At 48.6% G+C, this 20,103-nt stretch overlaps 2 long non-coding RNA genes across 2 annotated transcripts; one reads left to right on the plus strand and one right to left on the minus strand.

Annotated features, from left to right (window-relative positions):
* The first annotated feature begins 4,644 nt into the window (after positions 1-4,644).
* LOC309854622 lies at positions 4,645-6,070 on the plus strand. Its single transcript, XR_014306321.1, has 3 exons — positions 4,645-4,683; positions 5,396-5,529; positions 5,957-6,070. It is a non-coding gene; the product is annotated as an uncharacterized lncRNA (long non-coding RNA).
* Positions 6,071-13,418: 7,348 nt separating this feature from the next.
* Positions 13,419-14,271, minus strand: LOC309854530. The gene is made up of 3 exons (XR_014306282.1): positions 14,128-14,271; positions 13,708-13,909; positions 13,419-13,572 (listed from the first exon to the last, which is right to left on the minus strand). It is a non-coding gene; the product is annotated as an uncharacterized lncRNA (long non-coding RNA).
* Between the last annotated feature and the right edge of the window lie 5,832 nt (positions 14,272-20,103).

Here is a 20,103-nt window from a genome sequence, read left to right on the forward strand (position 1 = left end):
CGCGGCAGCTCCCCACACCAGGCTTGGGCCCTTGCCCTCCTTCCCCTGCTTGGCTGGCTGTCCTGGGGCGGCCCCTCGTGCATGCTCCTGCCTGACTGCACCCAGGTGCCTGCCGCCAGAAAATGCACCTGGCCCTGGACGTCCCCCTAAGTGGGGTCGCAGTACACAAAGTGCGGCGGCATGAGCTTTCCACGCAGTAGCATCTCTTTCATTGAGGTGGAAAGTGCAGTCAGACGCATCCGTCCAGCGAGGAGAGGGGACCCGTGGTGCATTTCAGGGATGTCTACACCAGCGCAGACGACGGGCCTCACGGAGCCTTTGGGTATTGACAGCCTCCAGAGACTCCAGAGGGTCCTGCCCCTCCTTGCCCCGTCAGCCCTGCAGGAACAGCTCCGCCCGCACCTTGGTTTGGCGGTTCCCGGGCCGGGCCGCCGCCTGCGCCGTGCCTCTGTGGCCTCCCGAGGCTGTGCGCCTAGACCAGGCGTGGGGTTGCGCCGGACGGTGGAGGTGCCCGGTGCCCGGTGGGCGGGTCCTCCGCTCTGCACAGAGTGGCCCAGGTGTGGGGCGGCAGAGGCCTGAGTCAGCCGGGCCTGGCGCTAGTGCACCGGTTTAGGAATCGCTTCTGCAGCTGCCCCGCCGGAGCCCCGCTGCCCCCTGCCGTCGCCATGGTGAAGCCGCAGCTGGCCAACCAGAGCCTGGCCGGGGAACGCGCCCGTTCCCTCCCGCCGCTGCGACTGCGCCGGCTGGGGCCTGGGCTCCCAACAGGAGGGCTGGGCTGGCGGCTCTCTCGGTGGCGGCGTGCTCCCGTCCCCTGCCGCCACCACACAGCAGGCACAGGGGGTCCTGGCCCGGGACTGGGCCACGGCACACACTGGAGCCCGGGTCCGGACCGGTGCCGGAGTCCCAGAGCAGCCCTTTGGTGAGTCGGCCCTCGGAGACCCCCCACCCCCACCCTGCGCGAGTCCTTGCCGCCCTTGGGGCCCTGGCCCCGGCCCCGCCCCTCATCGCCCTGGGGCACTGCCCCTGAGCCTTCCCCTGCCTTCCCCTATCTAGGGAACTTAACATAGAATAGAAATCTTGTATATATTTATGCTGGTGTCCTATAGATTGGTGCATGCATACATATTAGCCTTTCTGACCATTGTGCAATGGTCTCTCTTTGTGGTTTGGCTTTGTATTTCCCTGACGCCCAGTGATCCGGAGCATTTTTTCATGTGTCTGTTGGCCATTTGAATGTCGTCTTTGCAGAAACGTCTGTCCGTGTCTTCTGCCTATTTCTTGATCAGATGATTCTTTGGGTGTTGAGTTTGGGAAGCTCTCTCTAGATTGTGGATACTGTCCCTTTATCTGACGCGTCTTTTGCAAGTACCTTCTTCCATCCTGCCAGTTGTCTCTTGGTTTTGTCGACTGTTCCCTATGCTGTGCAAAAATCTTTCTATCTGGATGAAGTCCCGGTAGTTCATTTTTTTGCCTTTAGTTAACCCTTGGCTTTGGAGACGTGTCTGACAAGACGTTGCTGCAGCTGAGGTCACAGAACTTGCTGCCTGTGTTCTCTACAATTTTGATGGATTCCTGTCTCAGGTGTAGGTCTTTCGTCCACTTTGAGTCCATTTTTGTGTATGGTGTAAGGCAATAGTGTAGTTTCATTCTTCTGCGTGCCGCTGTCCAATATTCCCAGTACCATTTGTTGAAGAGACTGTCTTTTTTCCATTGGATATTCTCTCCTGCTTGGTCAAAGGTTAGTTGACCATAGAGTTGAGGGTGTATTTCCAGATTCTCTATTCTGTTTCATTGATCCATTTGTCTGTTTTTGTGCCAGTACTCTCTGAATGATTACAGCTTTGCAGTAGAGCTTAAGATTGGGATTGGGATGCCACCAGCTTTGGTGTTCTTTTTCAACACTCCTTTGGCTGTCTGGGGTCTTTTCTGGTTCCAGACAAGTTTGGGGATTATTTGTTCTATCTCTGTGAAAAAAAAAAAAAAGTTGCTGGTATTTTGATAGGGATTGGGTTGACTATTGGTAGACTGCTCTAGGTAGCATAGACATTTTAACAATATGTGTTCTTCCAGTCCATGAGCGTGGAACATTTCTGCATTTCTTCGTGTCTTCCTCAGTTTCTTTCCTATAAGTGTTCTGCCGTTTTTGGAGTACAGATCCTTTACCTCTTTGGTTAGGTTTATTCCTAGGTATCTTGTGGTTTTGGGTGCAATTGCAAATGGGATCGACTCCTTAGTTTCTCTTTTTTCTGTCTCCTTGTGAGTGTATAGAAATGCAACTGATTTCTGGGCATTGATTTTATATCCTGCTACTTTGCTGAATTCCTGTATGAGTTCTAGCAATTCTGGGGTGGAGTCTTTTTTGGGTTTTCCACATAGAGTATCATGTCCTCTTTGCCCTTTCTTTCTTTCTTTCTTTCTTTCTTTCTTTCTTACTTTTTTAAAGATTTTATTTGTTTATTTGATAGAGAAATCACAAGTAGGCAGAGCATCAGACGGAGGGAGAGGGAGAAGCAGGTTCCCTGCTGAGCAGAGAGCATCATCAGGACTCGATCCCAGGACCCTGAGTTGAAGGCAGACACGTAGCCAACTGAGCCTTGCCGGCACCCCTGCCTTTTATTCTTTCTGTTGTCTGTTGTCTGATTGCTGAGGCTAGGACTTGTAGTGCTATGTTGAACAGCAGTGGTGATACTGAACATCCCTGTTGTGTTCCTGACCTTAGGGGAAAAGGGAAAGGCTCTCTTTTTCCCCATTGAGAATGGTATTCACTGTGGGCGTTTCATAGATGGCTTTTATGATATTGAGGTCCATTCCCATATTCTCCCTACACTGTGAAATTTTGATCAAGAAAGGATGCCGTAGTTTGTCCTATGCTTTTTCTGCCTCTGTTGAGAGGATCATATGGTTCTTGTCCTTTCCTTCGTCTGTGTAGTCTATCCCTATTGATTGATTTGCAGACATCGAACCACCCTTGCATCCCAGGAATTAAATTCCACTGGTCGTGGTGAAGAATCGTCTTCATGTACCGTTGGATCCTATTAGCTAGTATTTTCGGGAGAATTTTTGCATCCACGTTCATCAGGGACATTGCTCTGTAATTCTCCTTTTTGGTGAGGTCTCTGTCTGGTTTGGGGATCAAGGTAATGCTGGCCTCATAGAAAGAGTTTGGAAGGGCTCCTTCCATTTCTGGTGTTTGAAACAGCTTCGGAAGATTGGGTATTAATTCTCGTGTAGCTGGTTGGTAGAATTTCCCCTGGGAAGACTTCTGGCCCTGGACTTTGGTTTGTTGGGAGATTTTTGATTACTGCTTCAGTTTCTTGGCTGGTTATGGGTCTGTTTAGGTTTTCTATTTCTTCCTGGTTCAGTTTTGGTCGTGTATCTATCTCAGGGATGCATCTGTTTCTTCCGGATTGCCCAATTTGTTGGCATATAGATGCTCGTAATACGTCCTCACGGTTGTTTGTATTTCTTTGGTGCGGTTGTGACGTCTCCTCTTTCATTCATGATTTTGTTTATTTGGGTCCTTGCTCTTTTTGTTTTGATCAATCTGTCCAGGGGATTATCGATCTTCCTAATTCTTTCAAGGAGCGAGCTCCTAGTCATTGATCTGTTCTCCTGTCCTTTTGGTTTTATTATATTGATTTCTGCTCTACTCTTGAGTGTAGGCTTCATTGGCTGTTCTTTCTCCAGTTTCTTTAGGTGTCAGGTTTGGTTGTGTATCTGAGATCTATCTTGTTTCTTGAGAAAGGCTTGTATTACTAGATACTTCCCTCTCTTTGTTGCATCCCCAGAATTTTGCACAGTTATGCTTTCATTTTCGTTGGTTTCCCTGAAGTTTAAAATTCTTCTTTAGCCTCCGTGTATTTGAGTTCTTTCCAACTTTCCTCTTGTGATTGAGTTCCAGTTTCCAATCATGGTGGTCTGAAAATAGGCAGGGAATGATCCCAGTCTTTTGGTACCAGTTGGGACCTGATCTGTGTGCCAGTAGGTGTTCTGTTCTGGAGAATGTTCCACGTGCACTCGAGAAGACTGTGTATTCTGTTGCCTTAGGGTGGAATGCTCTGACTGTATCTGTGAAGTCCATCCGGTGCAGTGTGTCATCCAGAGCCCTTGTTTCCTTGTTGATCTTCTGCTTAGACAGTCAGTCCTTGGCAGTGAGGGCGTGTTAAGGTCCCTGGCGATTATTGTATTATCACCAGTGTGTTTCTTTAATTTTGTTATTAACTGGCTTATATAATTGGCTGATCCCATGTGAGGGGCATGAATATTTACGATGGTTAGATCTTCTTGTTGGATAGACCCTTTATGATATAGTGTCCTTCATCATCCATTATTGGTCTTTGGGTTCATCTCTATAGGTCTGATACAGGGATTGCTATCCTAGCTTTCTTTGGAGGTCCGTTAGCATGGTAAATGGTTTTCCACCCCCTCACTTTGAATCTGGAGGTGTCTTTGAGTCTAAGATGAGTCTCTTGCAGACAGAGATTATCGATGGTCTTGCTTTTTTTTAAGATTTTATTTATTTATTTGACAGAGATCACAAGTAGGCAGAGAGGCAGGCAGAGAGAGAGAGAGGAGGAAGCAGGCTCCCTAGCAAGCAGAGAGCCTTGATACGGGGCTTGAGCCCAGGACCCTGGGATCACGACCTGAGCCGAAGGCAGAGGCTTAACCCGCTGAGCCACCCAGGTACCGCATAAATGATGGTTCTCAAAAAAAACAATTTTTTTTTTTTTTTTAAAGCAGAGGAACCTTTTTCATCCCCTACAGTTTCCTAGCTGCAATGCTAAACCAAAAATGTTCCCTTTTAAAGAAATTTTTTAATGTTTACTTGTCACCAAATGCCTTGGAATTGTCTCCGTAGAACCTTGGCGTTCCCTGGAGCATTGTTTGAAAACCGTTATCTTAAATTAGTCCTTTATCACATTTAGCTGCTGCTCTTTGAATTCCCTCTATGTTTCCTCTTTCCTCGCTCATGCTGCTGTTTTCTTCATACTACTCTTTACCTCTGAATGTTAAGGATGCTTTTGGGTGGCTGCAGTTCAGTTCTGATCAGTGATGTCATTTAATGGAAATTCCTACTTGAGCATTTGGCCGGAAATTTGAGATATGAATAGGATAGTCTCAAAATGGTCATTAAACTTCAAATCCTGAAAGAACATTTCTTCTTACGCCTTCTGTGGGCTAAGCCCGTGGTTCTCCAACTTTCACATGCCTACGAATCACCTGGAATTATTTTTGAAATGCGGCTTTCCAGATTGCATCTGTGGGGATCTGATTGAGTAAATCTGTTAGAGGAACTGGAAAGTCTGTACTTTTAAAAACAGCCTAGGTGATCTTTGTGTGAAGCGTCCACATAAACACTGGGAAACACGACACTGAGCATTCTTGTTGTCCTCAGGGAGCGGAACACTCTGCTCAGACTGCAGACAGCAATACCCAGTCCTGAGGCTGAACTTGCGGCTACCTTGGATATCTGGTAACGTCTGCTGAGCATTTTCCCCCAGCCCTTTGACTTTCGTCTGTAGGAGAAGTGTAAGTGAATTGGCAAAAAAGGGGGCCCTCAGCACTAGCAGAGGGAACAGAGCGGGCTTGTCTGATACTGAAGCCCACAGTGTGTGTACCCTTCAGCCATCCTGCCGCTGTGATAATACTGTGATCACAATAAATAAATGTGGACGTTAACCTTTAATCATCAAAGAACGTTAGAAAATACCAGCAAAAAAGTAAAGCGAGCAGTCTGGTTTAGAAAGATTTAAGTGAAAAATGTTAAAACCATTATGGTTTTGAAAGAAGTAACCCACATCCAAAACACTGCGGCCCTTGCCAGAACTGGTTACGTGAAATCGTAATTCATCTCTTTCGCTTGTACCGGGAAGGTCCCAGGCTTTTGTCTATTTGGGAAATTGGGCCCTGTGTTCCCTGGTAAAATGACATCCAGTAAAATTTCGTTCTATTTCAGGTTTCCGCTTTTAACGCCAGTTACTCAGATTCTGGACCCTTTGGGATTTACACCAACTCGCAGGCTGCCGCAGCTGGAGACGTAAGTTGCAAACTCACCAATTCTCCCAAGAGTTTTTCCTCCATTAACATGTTCTTAGTAAAAAAAAAAGAGAGAGAGTGTTTGAAAGCCATGACTGATCAGAGCTCTGTATAGTGTAATATCATTACCATGTGTCTGCCTAGAACCAACTTAAAAATGTTTATGTTCAACATTGTGGGTTGAAGCCTCTGCCTTCAGCTCGGGTCATGGTCCTTTGATCCAGCCCCGCCTCAGGCTCCCCACTCAGCACAGAGTCTGTTGGAGATTCTCTCTTCCTCTCCTGTTAACGCACACGTGCGTTCTCTCTCTCAGATCCTTGGGGAAAAAAGTATCGTTTATGTATATGAGTGCCAAATTCTTTAATCCTTCAAAAGTATTATATAGGTCTAGACTTTTTAAATGATCACTGGTGGCTGGAAGTTGGTTGGGGAAGAGATGGCGGAGAATGAGATTTAGGTCAGAAACTTCCTGGTACAGTGGGCTTTCCCATCTAGATCCTTATTTTGACGAATATTGATTGTTTCACACGTGAAAAGGACATTTGTTGTTGGTTTCATAGGCTCAGTTTAAGTGGTTTTCCCAGCTCACTCAAGTTTCTTCTTTTTTCAAGTTATCTACATTTTTAGTGTTTGTCTGTAGCAATTTATTTATGGAAAAGGGAAGAGGGGACTAATTATTCAAGACACCATTTAGATTTTTTTTTTTTTTTCTCTTGAAGTTTTACTGAATTAGAATGGACATCCCATAAAGTGTACATATTTACAGTGTATAATTTATTAAGTTCTGACATAAGTGTAGACATATAAAACATAAGTCACCCCAATCAAGGTACTTTTTAAAAAATGAGTGTCCTCTTTGAAATTGAAGTATAATTAACATATAATATTAGTTTCAGACATGTATGTCATGATTTGATATTTCTCAATATTGTGAAATGATCACCCTAGTAAGTCTAGTTAACATCATCCTTTTTTTTTTTTTTTTTTTTTTTTTTAAATACGAACCTTTAAAAATGACTCTCAGCTTTCAGGTATGCAATATAGTAGTATTAACTAGAGTCCTATATGGAGCTGTATATTACATCCCCAGACCTTAATTATTTGATAACGGGAAGTTTGTTCCTTTTGATTGCCTTACCTGTTTTACCCACCCCTACACCCTGCCTCTGGCAACCACCAATCCACTCTCTGTATTTGTGAGTTCATAGTATTTTTCATGGTGGTTTGTTTTTGTTTCTGCTTTTGTTTTTGTTTTGAAGATTCCATGTTTAAGTGAGATCATACAGTATGTATCTTTTTCTGTCTCACTTCCCTTAGTGTAATGCCCTCAGGGTCCATCTGTGTTGTTACAGATGGCAAAATTTCGTTCCTTTCTATGCCTGAACAATTGTGTGTGAGTGCATGTGCATGCACACATATGTGCATGTGTCTCTGATGTTTGTAAAAATCCCTGCACCTGTCGATGGAGATATCTTAGTTATCGTAAACAGGGGTGCAGTGAACATGGAAATGCCGCTGCTGTCTCTGGGAGATAGTGTTTGTTCCCTTTAGATAAAGAACCAGAAGTTGAATTGCTTGATCCTATGGTAGTTCTACTTTGAGCTTTGTGAGGATACTGTTTTCCGTAGTGGTTACATCATATCCATTCTACCAGCAGTGCACAAGGGTTCCCTTTTCTTCCCCTCCTTGCCAGCAGTGGTCACTTCTCGTCTTCTAGTCTAGTCTTCTAGTCTTTTTGATGGTAGCCATTCTAACGGGTGTGAGGTGATAGAACTCACGATGGTTTTGATTGGCATTTCCCTGATGACTTGTGATGTTGAGCATTTTTTTTTTTTTACTGTGTCTGTTGGCCATCTGTATGTCTCCTTTGGAAAAATGTCTCCTCAGATCCTCTGGGCATTTTTAAATCAAACTAGATTTTGCTGTCGAGTTGTATAAGATATAGATGTATGTCTTACATCTATACAGTATCTGTTGTATAGATACTGGATGTTCATCTCTCATCAGATATACGATATATAAATACTCTCCCCTATTCACCAGGCTGCCTTTTCATTTTGTTTTTTTCTTGGCTGTGCAGAAGTTGTTTAATTTGATTTAGTCTGAGTTTGTTTGCTTTTGCTTTTGTTGCCAAATCAAACAATTGTCAGCAAGACCTCAGTCAAGTAGCCTACTTGACAGTGTTTTCTTCTAGGAGTTTTATGGTTTCTGGTCTTACATTCACGTCTTTCATCCATTTTTATTTACTTTTTGTTTGTGGTGTAAGGTAGTGGTCCAGTTTCATTCTTTTGCATGTGGCTGTCCTGTTTTCCCAGCACTATTGATGGAGGTTACTCTTTTTTTTCCTTATTGCATATTCTTGGCTTTCTTATTATATGTGATTAAACCCATATATCTATACATATATGTATGTTTATTTCTGAACTCTCCTCTCTTTCATTGATCTGTGTATTTGTTTTCATGCCAATGCCATTTCGTTTGATTTCTGTATCTTCGTGGTAACAGTTTAAAATTGGGAAAGGTGGTGCCTCCTGGTTTTTTTGTTTTTTGTTTTTTGTTTTGCTATTTGGGGTGTTTTGCGGTTTCATACAAATGTTAAGATTGTTCTTTTTCTGCGAAAAATGCTGGGATAGCGTTGAATCTGTAGGTTGACTTGGATAGTGTGGACATTTTAATAATACTCATTCATACATGAACACGGGATATCCTTGCATGAATTGCATCTTTTCAGTTTCGTGCAGGTCTTTCACTTTCTTGGTTAAATTTGTTCGTAGGTATTTTACTCCTTCTAATGTAGTTATGAGTGGGATTCTTCTCTCGATACTTGTTACAGTCAGTGTGATTAGGGAAATCGTGTACATTGTGTGTATTTTAAATGTATGGCTTTTTGTTTTTATTTTTTGTATATTTGATGTGCAGTGTTACATGAGTTTCAGGTGTACATGCCTAATTTTCGTTTTGACAACTGTATGCATTTTTAGAACCACGACCAGCATGGTCAGATGAAAACATTTCCAGGACTCCAGAAAGTTTCCTCATGCTCCTTCCCACTCCTTGACCCCACCGTTACCCTTCTCTTTGCCAACCACAGGCTGCTTTCTCTCACTGTATAGGTCAGAATTTCTAAATAGAATTTCATTTACATAGAATCCTATTGTGTATACTGTTTTAGCTGCTTTTGGGGAGACAGTGTGTTTAAGTCGTGCATGTTTGTTGCATTGATCAGTAGTTGATTCCTTCTTTACCGGTGTATAGCATTGCCTTGTATGGATATACTCAGTCTGTTTCTTCATTCACATGTTGTTGGACATTTACGTTGTTAACCCATTTAGGCCTATGTTGAATAAATCTCTTCTTTTTTATTTTTCTTAATTAAAGATTTTATTTATTTATTTATTTATTTATTTATTTGACAGATCACAAGTAGGCAGAGAGGCAGGCAGAGAGAGAAGGGGGGAAGCAGGCTCCGTGCTGAGCAGAGAGCCCCATGCAGGGCTCAATCCCAGGACCCTGGAATCATGATCTGAGCCGAAGGCAGCGGCTCAACCCACTGAGCCACCCGGGCGCCCCTTGAAGCAAATATCTTCATCCTGTCATTGGACGCACAGCTACTTCAACATGTGTCTCCAGAACAGGGTTTCCCAATCTTGGCGTTGCCCACATCTTGGGCCCCATCGTTCTTGGCTGAGGGCCCTGTCCTGAGCTTACTAGGATGCTTAGCAGCACCCCTGGTCTCCACACACCAGAGGCAGAGAGTGTCTTCCTCACTCCTGCTTCTGACCACCGAATGTGTCCTAGACGTGGCCAAACATCTCCCAGGGAACAAAACTGCCCTTGTGCGACACACACATAGATAGACCCACAAAAGTATCGTCACTCTTTAAACATTTCAACATAATTTCTCAGTGGCGTGACATGTCAAGTCACAGTTCAGATTGATCTGATTATCTCACAAATATGTTGACTCTCTGTATCTGTTAAGTCCCGAGTGAGAAGACGACGCGTTACCTTGCCGTTGGTGAACAGGTCTCACACGCCTCTTCTAATGACAGGCCTCACTTTGTCCCTGCTCTTTCTTTAGCCTGGCCATTTATTTTCCTGTAAGGGTGCCTGGGTGGCTCGGTTTGGCTCAGAGTCCGACTCTTGGGATCAGCTCAGGTCCTGGTCCTGATCTCAGGGTCCTGGGATCCAGCCTCTTGTTGGGCTCCCTGCTCAGCGGGGAGCCTGCTTCTCCCTCTCCCCCTGCTGTCCCCCCCTGCTTATGCTGTCTGGCTCGTTCTCTGTGAAATACATAAAATTGATGTACAAAACCAAGCAAAAGAAAAAACAGTCCGTAACGTTTTCAAAATTTTTAAATTTATTTTGTTTTTTAAAGGTTTAATATATATATATATATATATATATATATATATATATATATTTCTTTTTCCCAGAGAGAGATCACAAGTAGGCAGAGAGACAGGCAGAGAGAGGAGGAAGCAGGCTCCCTGCTGAGCCGAGAGCCCGATGCGGGGCTCCATCGCAGGACCCTGGGATCATGACGTGCGCCGAAGGCAGAGGCTTTAACCTACGGAGCCACCCAGGCGCCCCAATCCATCCCTTTCTGACAAGACCTAAGGGTGTGTAACACGTTACACCAAACATGTAGCTCACGCTATCCCAGACCCTGAAGGGCAGAGCCCTGCTAAATGTCATCAAACGTTAGTTTATTGGGTTCTCCCAATCTCGCTGAATGTTTTTTTTCAGATAATGGAAAGCCCAGTGCCAAAAAAGCTGCCGTGAAATGCATCTAGATGGTAAACATGCTTGGTCCTTGTACCCTGGGGCCTATCCCAGAGGGCTCTGACTCCCTGAGTCTAGAGTTGGACATAAGCATCTGTCTTTTCTTTAAAAAAAAATGGCCACAGGGGCGCCTGGGTGGCTCAGTGGGTTAAGGCCTCTGCTTTCGGCTCAGGTCAATATCTCAGGGTCCTGGGATCCAGCTCTGCATCGGACTCTCTGCTCAGCAAGGAGCCTGCTTCCCCCTCTCTCTGCCTGCCTCTCTGCCTACTTGTGATCTCTCACTGTCCAATGAACAAAATCTTTAAAAAAAAAAAAAAAAAAAAAGACAAAAAACGCCAAAGTCCTTCATGCTTTGCTGGTTGGCACTGGGTTGGGAACCACTATTTAGTCTGCCATTCCAAACCCAAACTTCCCCGACAATGTGTGGGCTGCAGACGCAGGAAGGCGTCGGGAGACTGAGACAGAGGAGAGCAGAGAAATGATAAAAACGATCCCAGAGAAAAGCGGCTGCAGCACGAGGCCGGCTCCCAGGGTGGGTGGCGGCGGCGGCAAAGGCGAGCGAGTCCGGGGCCCCGCCTGAGGCCCAGGCAGGGAAGGTGCGGCCACAGAGGGGGCGGCAGCTCGCGAAGTGCTGGCCACGGGGCCTTGCAGGCCTCCAGCAGCTTCCTGGGCCTCAGCCCCGGGCGCTGCCAGCGACTCCGAGCCTGGCGAAGCCGGAGCTGCAGGTGGACTGCATGGGGTGTGGGCACATGTCGAGCGGCAAGCGCTACAGCGTCTTCCCCTGCGAGGGCCCCGAGAGCTGCTTCCAGCGGAGGCATCCACAGCAACCGCAGCTACCCCGGCTACACCCGCGGCTCCGACCGTCGCTGCCAGGTCGGCCAGCACCACCTGTGCCAGTACCGCCGCCTGAAAATGGGCTTCCGCGTGGGCATAAGGAGGCGGCGCAGAGTGGGTCGGCGGCAAGGGACACGGATGCTTCGTCCTCCCACGGAGCTGCCAAGCGGCGGACCTTGGCTTCTCTCCTCAGACTCCTGTGTTTTTAAAGACGGTGAAACGTTTGTCTCCTCGGTTTTCTTAAACGATCCCGAAACCAAGGAGAGTGTCGGGCTCCAGCCTCGGCCTCCCCAGAACTGCTGGCCGGAGTAGAGGGCCAGGAACCAAGGGGCCCATTCCTGGGACAGGCTGGCGCTCAGCACCCCAGGCATGAACTTTTGGGGCCGGTGGGGTTGGCTTCCCTCGGGGGACGGCCTGACGTCTGGACCAGAGCGGCCAGCGGAGTAATGCGCCAGGCAGGTTGTCAGGACACGGAATCCACGTTGGACACTGTATGATGAATGAGTCGAGGCCAATAATAAAGATGTTTCCTACCTGAAAACAAAAACAAAACAGAACAAAACACCTATCCCATAGAGAGTCCAGAAAAGCCAAGCTCTAGCCATACTACTTCTCTGTCCGTATTCTGTGTCTCAGTGACTCTAGAGTCAATTGACTTGAAGCAAGTTCGCACAAACGGTTACCCACACATACGAACTAAATCAATTTATCAGGGCATTTTAAGCACAGCTAATTGGGACACGGTACTGCAAAGCCTTTTATTTCCCTCTCGTCATTTCAGTGGCGCTGCAGACTCTCTGGACAAAGAACTGTCCATTTGAGAAAAATTCTTTCTCATTCAACAGTGTGACACATGTGGTCAAGAGCATCTGAAAGCTGGAGAAGAAATGAAGTGGCATGGAGTCCACGTATGTTCACAAACGTCACCACAGACTGTCCCCAAGTCTTCCAAACTAATCTGTGTATTTCTTTACGTCTTGAACGAGCCACCACGGACACCTCCTGCGTGTCAGACATGGCGCTAAGTGTTTTGTTAATGTTAAATTTCACTTCGTCTTTACGGTCCTCTATGACGTGGGATTATCATCATCCCCATTCGTCCCATCAGGGAACGGAGACGTACAATGCTTTAGCCACACGGCTCATAAGAGGCAGAGGTAGGATCTGCTTGGGGTCTGGACCCAATGTTTTAAATCACTATGATTCGTTTCCAAGACCCTACAAAAACGACAAGTCGTCACCCCAAACGTTGGTTTTCCCCACCCCACGGTCCCCACGTGGCCCCAGCTTCAAGGACATTCTGTCAATTCCTTCAACACTACACATCCTTCCCGGCCCTAACGGAACACCTTCCCACATCCGCCTTGATTTCTTAGCCTCCTGGTCTCCGCTTGAACATTACTCAGCAAATTACAAACTCTAACGCACCCTGTACTTCCCAGCACTCAATGCAAAACAGTAATGACGAATGTCACGGGTCGTTATTTCCTTCCTGTCTTGGCCAGCCAGGGGGTGAGTCCCTCACGCATCCTGTCAGTCCTGTTCATCATGGGTTCCAATCACTGATAGCCACAACCCACCCAAAAGGAAGGCCATTCCCCCTACAGACACACACACACGCACACAGACACACACACACACACACACACACTGACCCCTGACTGGCCTGATCTCAGGTGCACGGTGGGGATCCTGACAACCCCTCGTGGAACGTAACCTACTCGAGGAGGAGAACGGAACTCCTCTCCCATCAACACTCCACTTACGGGCTTCAAGTCGGTCTCTTCTAGCGGGACTTGAGCCCCAGCAAGGCTGAAACCTCATCTGCCCGGTTCGGCCGCATTTCCGCTCGCTCTGTCTCCAGGCCCCCCACATAGTTAGCAGCTCCATCAACGAGGCCCCGTTCTGGGCTCCTCTCAGCTGCGAAAGGAGGGGCACACAAGCTGACGGCTACCTTTTGGCAAACCGGTGTACTCCTGAGACACAGGCCCGCCTCCCAGCGAGGCCCCAGCCCCCCCGGAGACACGGGGCCCTGACATCATGCCCTACAGGTACCTCCGTGCAGAGGAGCATCTTCCCAAGGGCTGCTCACTTCTTGGTCCTCCGCGCCGACCTTGAGGACGAAGTACAGGAGCTGGAAAGGGGTGTCTGTCCTCAGACCAGTGTCCGTGGGTCTGGAGGTTGTGAGGTGCTACGCCCACCGGGACAAGGTTGTGGGGTCTTGAGACGCCAGACAAGCAGCAAGCCTCACAGAAGCCTGGAAAACGGGAGGTGCTTTTGCTCAGACTCCGCTCAAGTGTCTCAGTGCCCCGCCCGTCAGCTATCCTAACCACCTTCCCGCTCCTGGGTGCCGGGCCCCCACGCTGAATGGACAGTTTCCCTGCTCCCCCGGCCTTCGGAAGGCATCGCCCGCCGGATAGGTCTTTGGGCCCCGCCCACACAACCCTGGGCACACAGTCTCTCTCCCATTCCCACCTGGCAGGAGCTCGGTCACACCACCATCCTCCCCCTCTGCTGCTGCTGTGTTCTGAGGGTGGCCTCTCTGAGCTCCTCACAAGCTCTAGATGGCTGTGGTCGGCACCAAACCGAGCTGTCTGGAATGGAATTGCCTCAGCACCCTTTTCAAAACTCAGATGGGCATACTTGTGGGGACTGTTTCTGGAGTCTTTGTTCTGTGGGACTGTCGTCCTGCCAATACCAACACGGGCTTCCTTGTTACAACTACTACTAAGCTCTGAGACTCTAAAGACTGCGTTCCCAAATTACTCTTCTTTTCAAAACCGGTTTTGAAACTACTCGGATTCCTTTGTCCTTCCACATAGATTTTAGAATATTTTTGTCTATCTCTACGAAAACACACGAAGCTGACAGGATTTTGATAGACATGGCGTTACGTCTCTCTATCAGTCTGGGGAGAATTGACATCGTGACGATGCCTAGTCTTCCAGATCACGAACGTGGTGTATCTCTTCCATTTATTTCTATCTTGGACTTCCTGTATCAGTGCTAAATAGCTTTCAGCATGGGATGCCTGGACAGGCACTGTTAGATTTATCCCGAAGTAGTTTCTTTGCGAAGGTGTGTTGGATTGTGGAGCCTCCATATTCGTTGCCGGCATAGAGGAATACAGCTTACCTTTCTGTGTTTAGCCCGTATCCTGTTTGTCTGGGACGTTCCGTTGTTAGTTCTAGAAGCATTTGTCGTACCCTCTTGGGGCATAAGGCCTGCAATGAAGATTCCGTGTCAGGGGCTGTGTTGACACGCGGAAGATCAAGGAGGGACCCGAATGGCATCCTGCACGTTCTCCTCTCCCTCTTCCCTCACAGGGGAGGTCTCTTCCCCAAACACCCTTCTCATCCTAGGGACTAGCCATAGTGCCTGTTGGTTTTGGGGGAGCAGCGTTCGGTTCCCTAGAAGCCCACTGAATTCTTCAGGCCAGCCACTCACCCCCTCCCATGGGAACCAGGACTTGCCACACCCTCTTGTTTCAAGAAGCGAGTCTTGCCTTCGAAGGCCCTGCTGCCGGTTCTCTCTGTTCTCAAGCGCGACGTCTGTGTCGTCCTGCACGGTGTGTGGTATCCTCCTCCCCTGAAGCGTGAGGGTATGTGACGAGTAAACCGTTGGTCAGTCACCCGTGTCGGGTGTCAGGGCATCCCACAAGTCTGGAGCAGGAATGTCTCTCTCATCGGGGACCTGAGGAGATGGTGATTAAAACAAGCGGCAGCATCCCAGGCACGGTGTCCGTATGTTAACTGAGGACGCGGGGGTCAGCTTGACCTGCTCCTTCGCTAACTAACTGGCTTCAGAGGGGACAGTCACGATCCGGGAGGGAACTGGCCATCGCCGGCCAGCTTGTGTGTTGGCCCGTGTTCTGTTATCTCACACGGAGGTCGCCATCCATTTCCAAACTAAGGTCCCCTCCTAGCCAACAAGGTGAGAATGAAGGAGAATGGACTGTATCTTGGGGGGAGGCGTCACCCATGTGACCTGCATGTGGCCTGTATTGGTCTCCAGGGCTCCCCCCTGAGGTTGGCAACCGCAGGACATGCTTGACTGGTGTGCCTCAGTTCCAGGGACTGGGTGTTGGGCCAGTGATGGATGCGGACGTCCGGATCCTATGGGGGAAAGCACACCCCAAGCACAGCCCCGGGGGTGACCCTCTGTGTTGTGGGTGCAACGGAGGAGGGAGGCCGCGACGCAGGGAAATGTAAGAATGGCACACTGAGGGGATCCGGTCCCACCTTGACTTCCGCCAGGAGGCGTGCGACCATACAACCCTCGCCGCGACATTAGCCCCAAGGCTGATGATGCTGACTTGAGACTCTCTGGAAGAAAAAACCGAGAACGAGGAGCAGGGCAAAAGACACCCCCCCACCCCACCCCCAGTATATCCAGGAAGACACAAACCCGAGCAAAGGAGGAGTGGGAGAGAGAAAACTGAATACAGGAGGTAGGGGGACCCCCCCCCCGGGGCCCCCACGAACTAATTCATCGTAGGTTCAGAATTTGACCCGGTTGTAGATCCAACATTTACAAGGGCACCCGGGTGGCTCACATGGTTAATCACCTGACCTCAGTTCAGGTCTTGATCCCGGGATCCTGGAATAGAGCCCCATGTCAAGCTCCCTGCTGGGCAAGGAGTCAGTCTGCTTCTCCCTCTGCCTCTCCCTGCTGCTCCCCCGGGGTCCTGCTCTGTCCCACTTGCTTGCTCGCTCTCTCGCTCTCTCGCTCTCTTAAATGAATACATCAAATCTCTAACCAATAAAAAGTAAAAAGGAAATCATAAATTCACTAAAATAATTTAATTGGCAAAATTCCAAGGAGGCCGATTGCCTCCTGTGCCTCTACAGCGTAGGTTCTGAATGAAGTGTACTGTTGCCAAGATGCACCGGTTGGCTAACCTTCACGGACTTAATGCACGCTCTGTTTATAGCGAGTATAAGAACCATAGATTCTGCCTTCTGTCTTTCCTGCTTTGACATCTCGGGCCTTGCTGACTTTGGAGGGACTTTCCCTGGCAGGCTTACTTAATTCCTAGAGATGGTCCGCAGCTTGCCTACAGGCAGAGCTTTCACGTGTAAAGCAACCAATTTGGAGCCTTTACCCCCAACCACCTCTTGTAAGAAACTCTCACTCTGGGCCACTATCCCCTGCCCTGATCACCCCAGGGGCAGGGACAGACGACTCCAGACAGACACCACTGTGTCCCGGAACCCACTGACATGACACCGACTAGGCAGTCTTAAATGTGCTTAGCCGGATTCACCTGCCCCTTGCCATGGAAACCACAGTAAAGGGTCTTGCCCGTGTCGTCTGTCCCTTCACTCCCTCTTTCTCCTGACCGCCCCTGGTGCTTCCCTGGGTGGCCCTCCATGGCTCTCAGGACCTCCTCTCTCCTGGGATCAGGGAGTCGATGAACGCTTCTTGCGTTGTGAGAGTTCCTTGTGTATCTGCTTGTCTTACCGTCCCTGATAAAATAAACCCCTGTACCCTGAAAACACCGGAGACACCTGGGGGGCTCAGTGGGTTGAGCTTTTGGCTCAGGTCAGGCTCTCAGGGTCATGGGCTAGGGTCCCATGTCGGGCTGTGTGCTCAGGGTGGAGTCCGCTTGGGATTTTCTCCGCCTCTGCCTTTCTGTCCCTGCCACCACCCCGGGCCCCGGCTCCTTTGCTAGCTTTTGCTCTTGCTTTCTCTTTGAGGTTAAGTCGTTGAAAAAGCCATGAGGGAGCCCCACAGATTTAACGAGGGTGAATATTTTGCTCTAATACATTTGGCCAGTATGTTCTGTTCAGTGCCTCTCGGTCGCATGTGCCTTGACCTTGAAGGAGACAGGATTTACCTTGTTACGCGCGGGGCACCCAAACCGCTCTGCTCTAAAACAGGCAAACTTTGTGGGCAGGATCTTAGCGCATTCGTCTTTCTCCGGGAATACAGATGGGACATCACATCCAGGAGATCCTACTGTGAGGATATTTGTTGGGCACACTCGTTAAGGACCTGCAGGGGTGGCTCTGTCTGTCAGTCAAGGGTCTGCCTTGGGCCCAGATCCTGATCTCAGGGTCCTGGCAACAAGCCTTGCATCAGGCTCCCTGGTCAGCAGGAAGCCTGCTTCTCCCTCTCCCTCTGCCCCTACCAGCCCTTTGTCCTCTCTGTCTGTGTGTCTTTCTCTCTCTCGTGATCTGTCAAGTCCCTAAGTAAAATCCTTACAAAGAAAAAAGGACATACAAGTCCACCATCTTTCCGTACTTTTTGGGTACTGGAGGCAACATATTCCTTGTTTATCGGTTTTACAGAAACCCATTTCAGCTGTTCCTTGTTAACGAGCCCACGCAGAGGGGGGAGGGTCTCCCCTCAACAGAAGGCTCTCGGATCTGTGCAAGCAAAATTGACCTGTTGGGGGTGACTGGGTGGCTCAGTTGGTGAAGCGTCTGCCTTTGTCTCAGGTCCTGATCTCGGGATCCTGAGATGGAGCCTGGCAGGGGGTTCCCTGCTCGGCGGGGAGCCCGCTTCTCCCTCTCCCTTTCACCCCCTTTTCCAGCCAGGGCGCTCTCTCAACTACAAAAACAAAAAGCTTGAGGAAAAAACCAGCTGTTCGTGCCCAGGTCAAAAGGCTGTAGCAGCCTCCTCTCCTGCTTCCTGGAGTCCCTGGACTCTCTGTCCATGCTATCTGTCAATCGTCCATGGGCTCCCAATGCAAGAAACGGCCCTCCTCGGCCCTGGTGAGAGACCATGAGAGCAGCAGTTGCTGGCCATGCACTGGGCTCTCCTGGAAACAGCATCTCTCACAGACTCTGAGCCTTCCTCTCCAGCTGTCCATTCTTCTCTGGGTCATGGGACCCCCCCCCCCCCCGCCCACCACCACCACCACCACCACCAGCTGAATATAGTTCCCAAGGCCTTCCCGCTCCAGGCTGAAGCCCAAGTCTGCATATCCTACCTGCAGGTGGAGGTGGGGGCTTCTGTCCACAGTGCATTGCCAGATTCCATGGTGCCGGAGGACGTCCGCTCTTCCTTCTACCCCTTGGCCACCCAGCGATTCCCTTGGGATCAACTGCGTGAACATCAATGGAAGTTACTACATTTTGGATTTGATGACCACGTCTCCCTCCTGGTCACATGACAGCTTCACATCCTAGAGAAGCACCTGTCCTACGCCTTAAGAGTCTCAGCAGGAAATGGATGTCCATATATCAGAGTCCGTTCTGATGGAAAGCCTGAGGTGAAGGTTCAATAGGAAGTGTTGTCTTGGCATCCGGTAACTTTGGAGGGCCTCGGATGGCCTCACCCCAAGTTCCCTTCCCACTCTGCTCCCCCAGATCGGATCCCCTGGCCAACAAGCCCTCCTTAGCACGGGGACCAGGCACAGTTTCTTCCCAAGTAAGCTCCAGTTCCCTGACAGCCTGCGCCATGATCCAGCAAATGAAGATTTGAAGGGGCTTCTGAAGAAATGAACAAGGGAGTCGACCATGGACCTTCCAGTTACAAACCGCTTAAAGGATGATCAAGAGGAGCTACTTCTAGAACTTAGGGCAGAACCGTAAGCCGCTGGGTTTTCCATTTAAGAATAAGATGGAATTCATTCCCATTTCAAAACTGGTCTCTAAGGCAGAGTGATTTGGCGGGGTTGGGGGTGGGAAGCAAGTCAGAGAATAAGTAGTATACTCCTAAGCAGGCCAACCTACATAAGGCCCGAGAGAAATCAGGTTAGCCATAGCGTGCTTTTGCAGACAACAGAAAAGGAAATGATTTTTAAAAATTAGAAGATAAAAAATTAAGAGAAATGAGACTTACCTGGGAAAAGCAAACTTTTTTTTTTTTTTTTTTTTTTTTTAAACGTCCTCTTCATCGTGTACTTTTGTGCTAGTCACCTGGTTTCCCATACAAGGATTGTGTGGTCGTGTATCTGATACATTTGGAACACTGAAACAAGTTGATGTGTTCTCTGCATAAGGTATCCGTAGACGCTTGGCCCTTGTGTAAACCTTCCAGCATTACAGACCACAGCTTCCAAGGCCATCAGTGTCGACTGTCCTACGAACGTCACCACTGCTGTGGCATCTGGGTGGCTCAGTCTGTTAACTGTCTTTGGCTCATGTCATGATCCGGGGGTCCTAGGATCCGGTCACAGGTCAGGATCCCTGCTCCGGGGAGAGCCTGCTTCTGTCTCTCCCTCTGGTGCTCCCCCTGTACGTGTGCCCTCAATTTCTGTCGAAACGATAAATAAGATCTTAACACATAAAAAGGAAGTCACCGGTGTTTTCACTTTGGCGAATACTTCTGCAGTCATTGAGAGACCCCTTTTTTGTTAAGTCATAAAAGAAAGCTGTTTCTTCAGCTGAAAGCAAAACCGTGAAACATTTGGCATTTTGAAAAAGAACATTAGGAGATAAGGTAGACACGCAGAGTGACTTGGGATGTTCAAAGCGTGGTGTCACTCTGGCTCACAATCGT

The sequence above is a fragment of the Mustela nivalis genome (genome assembly GCF_964662115.1).
Source record: "Mustela nivalis genome assembly, chromosome: 19".
Lineage (NCBI taxonomy): Eukaryota > Metazoa > Chordata > Mammalia > Carnivora > Mustelidae > Mustela > Mustela nivalis.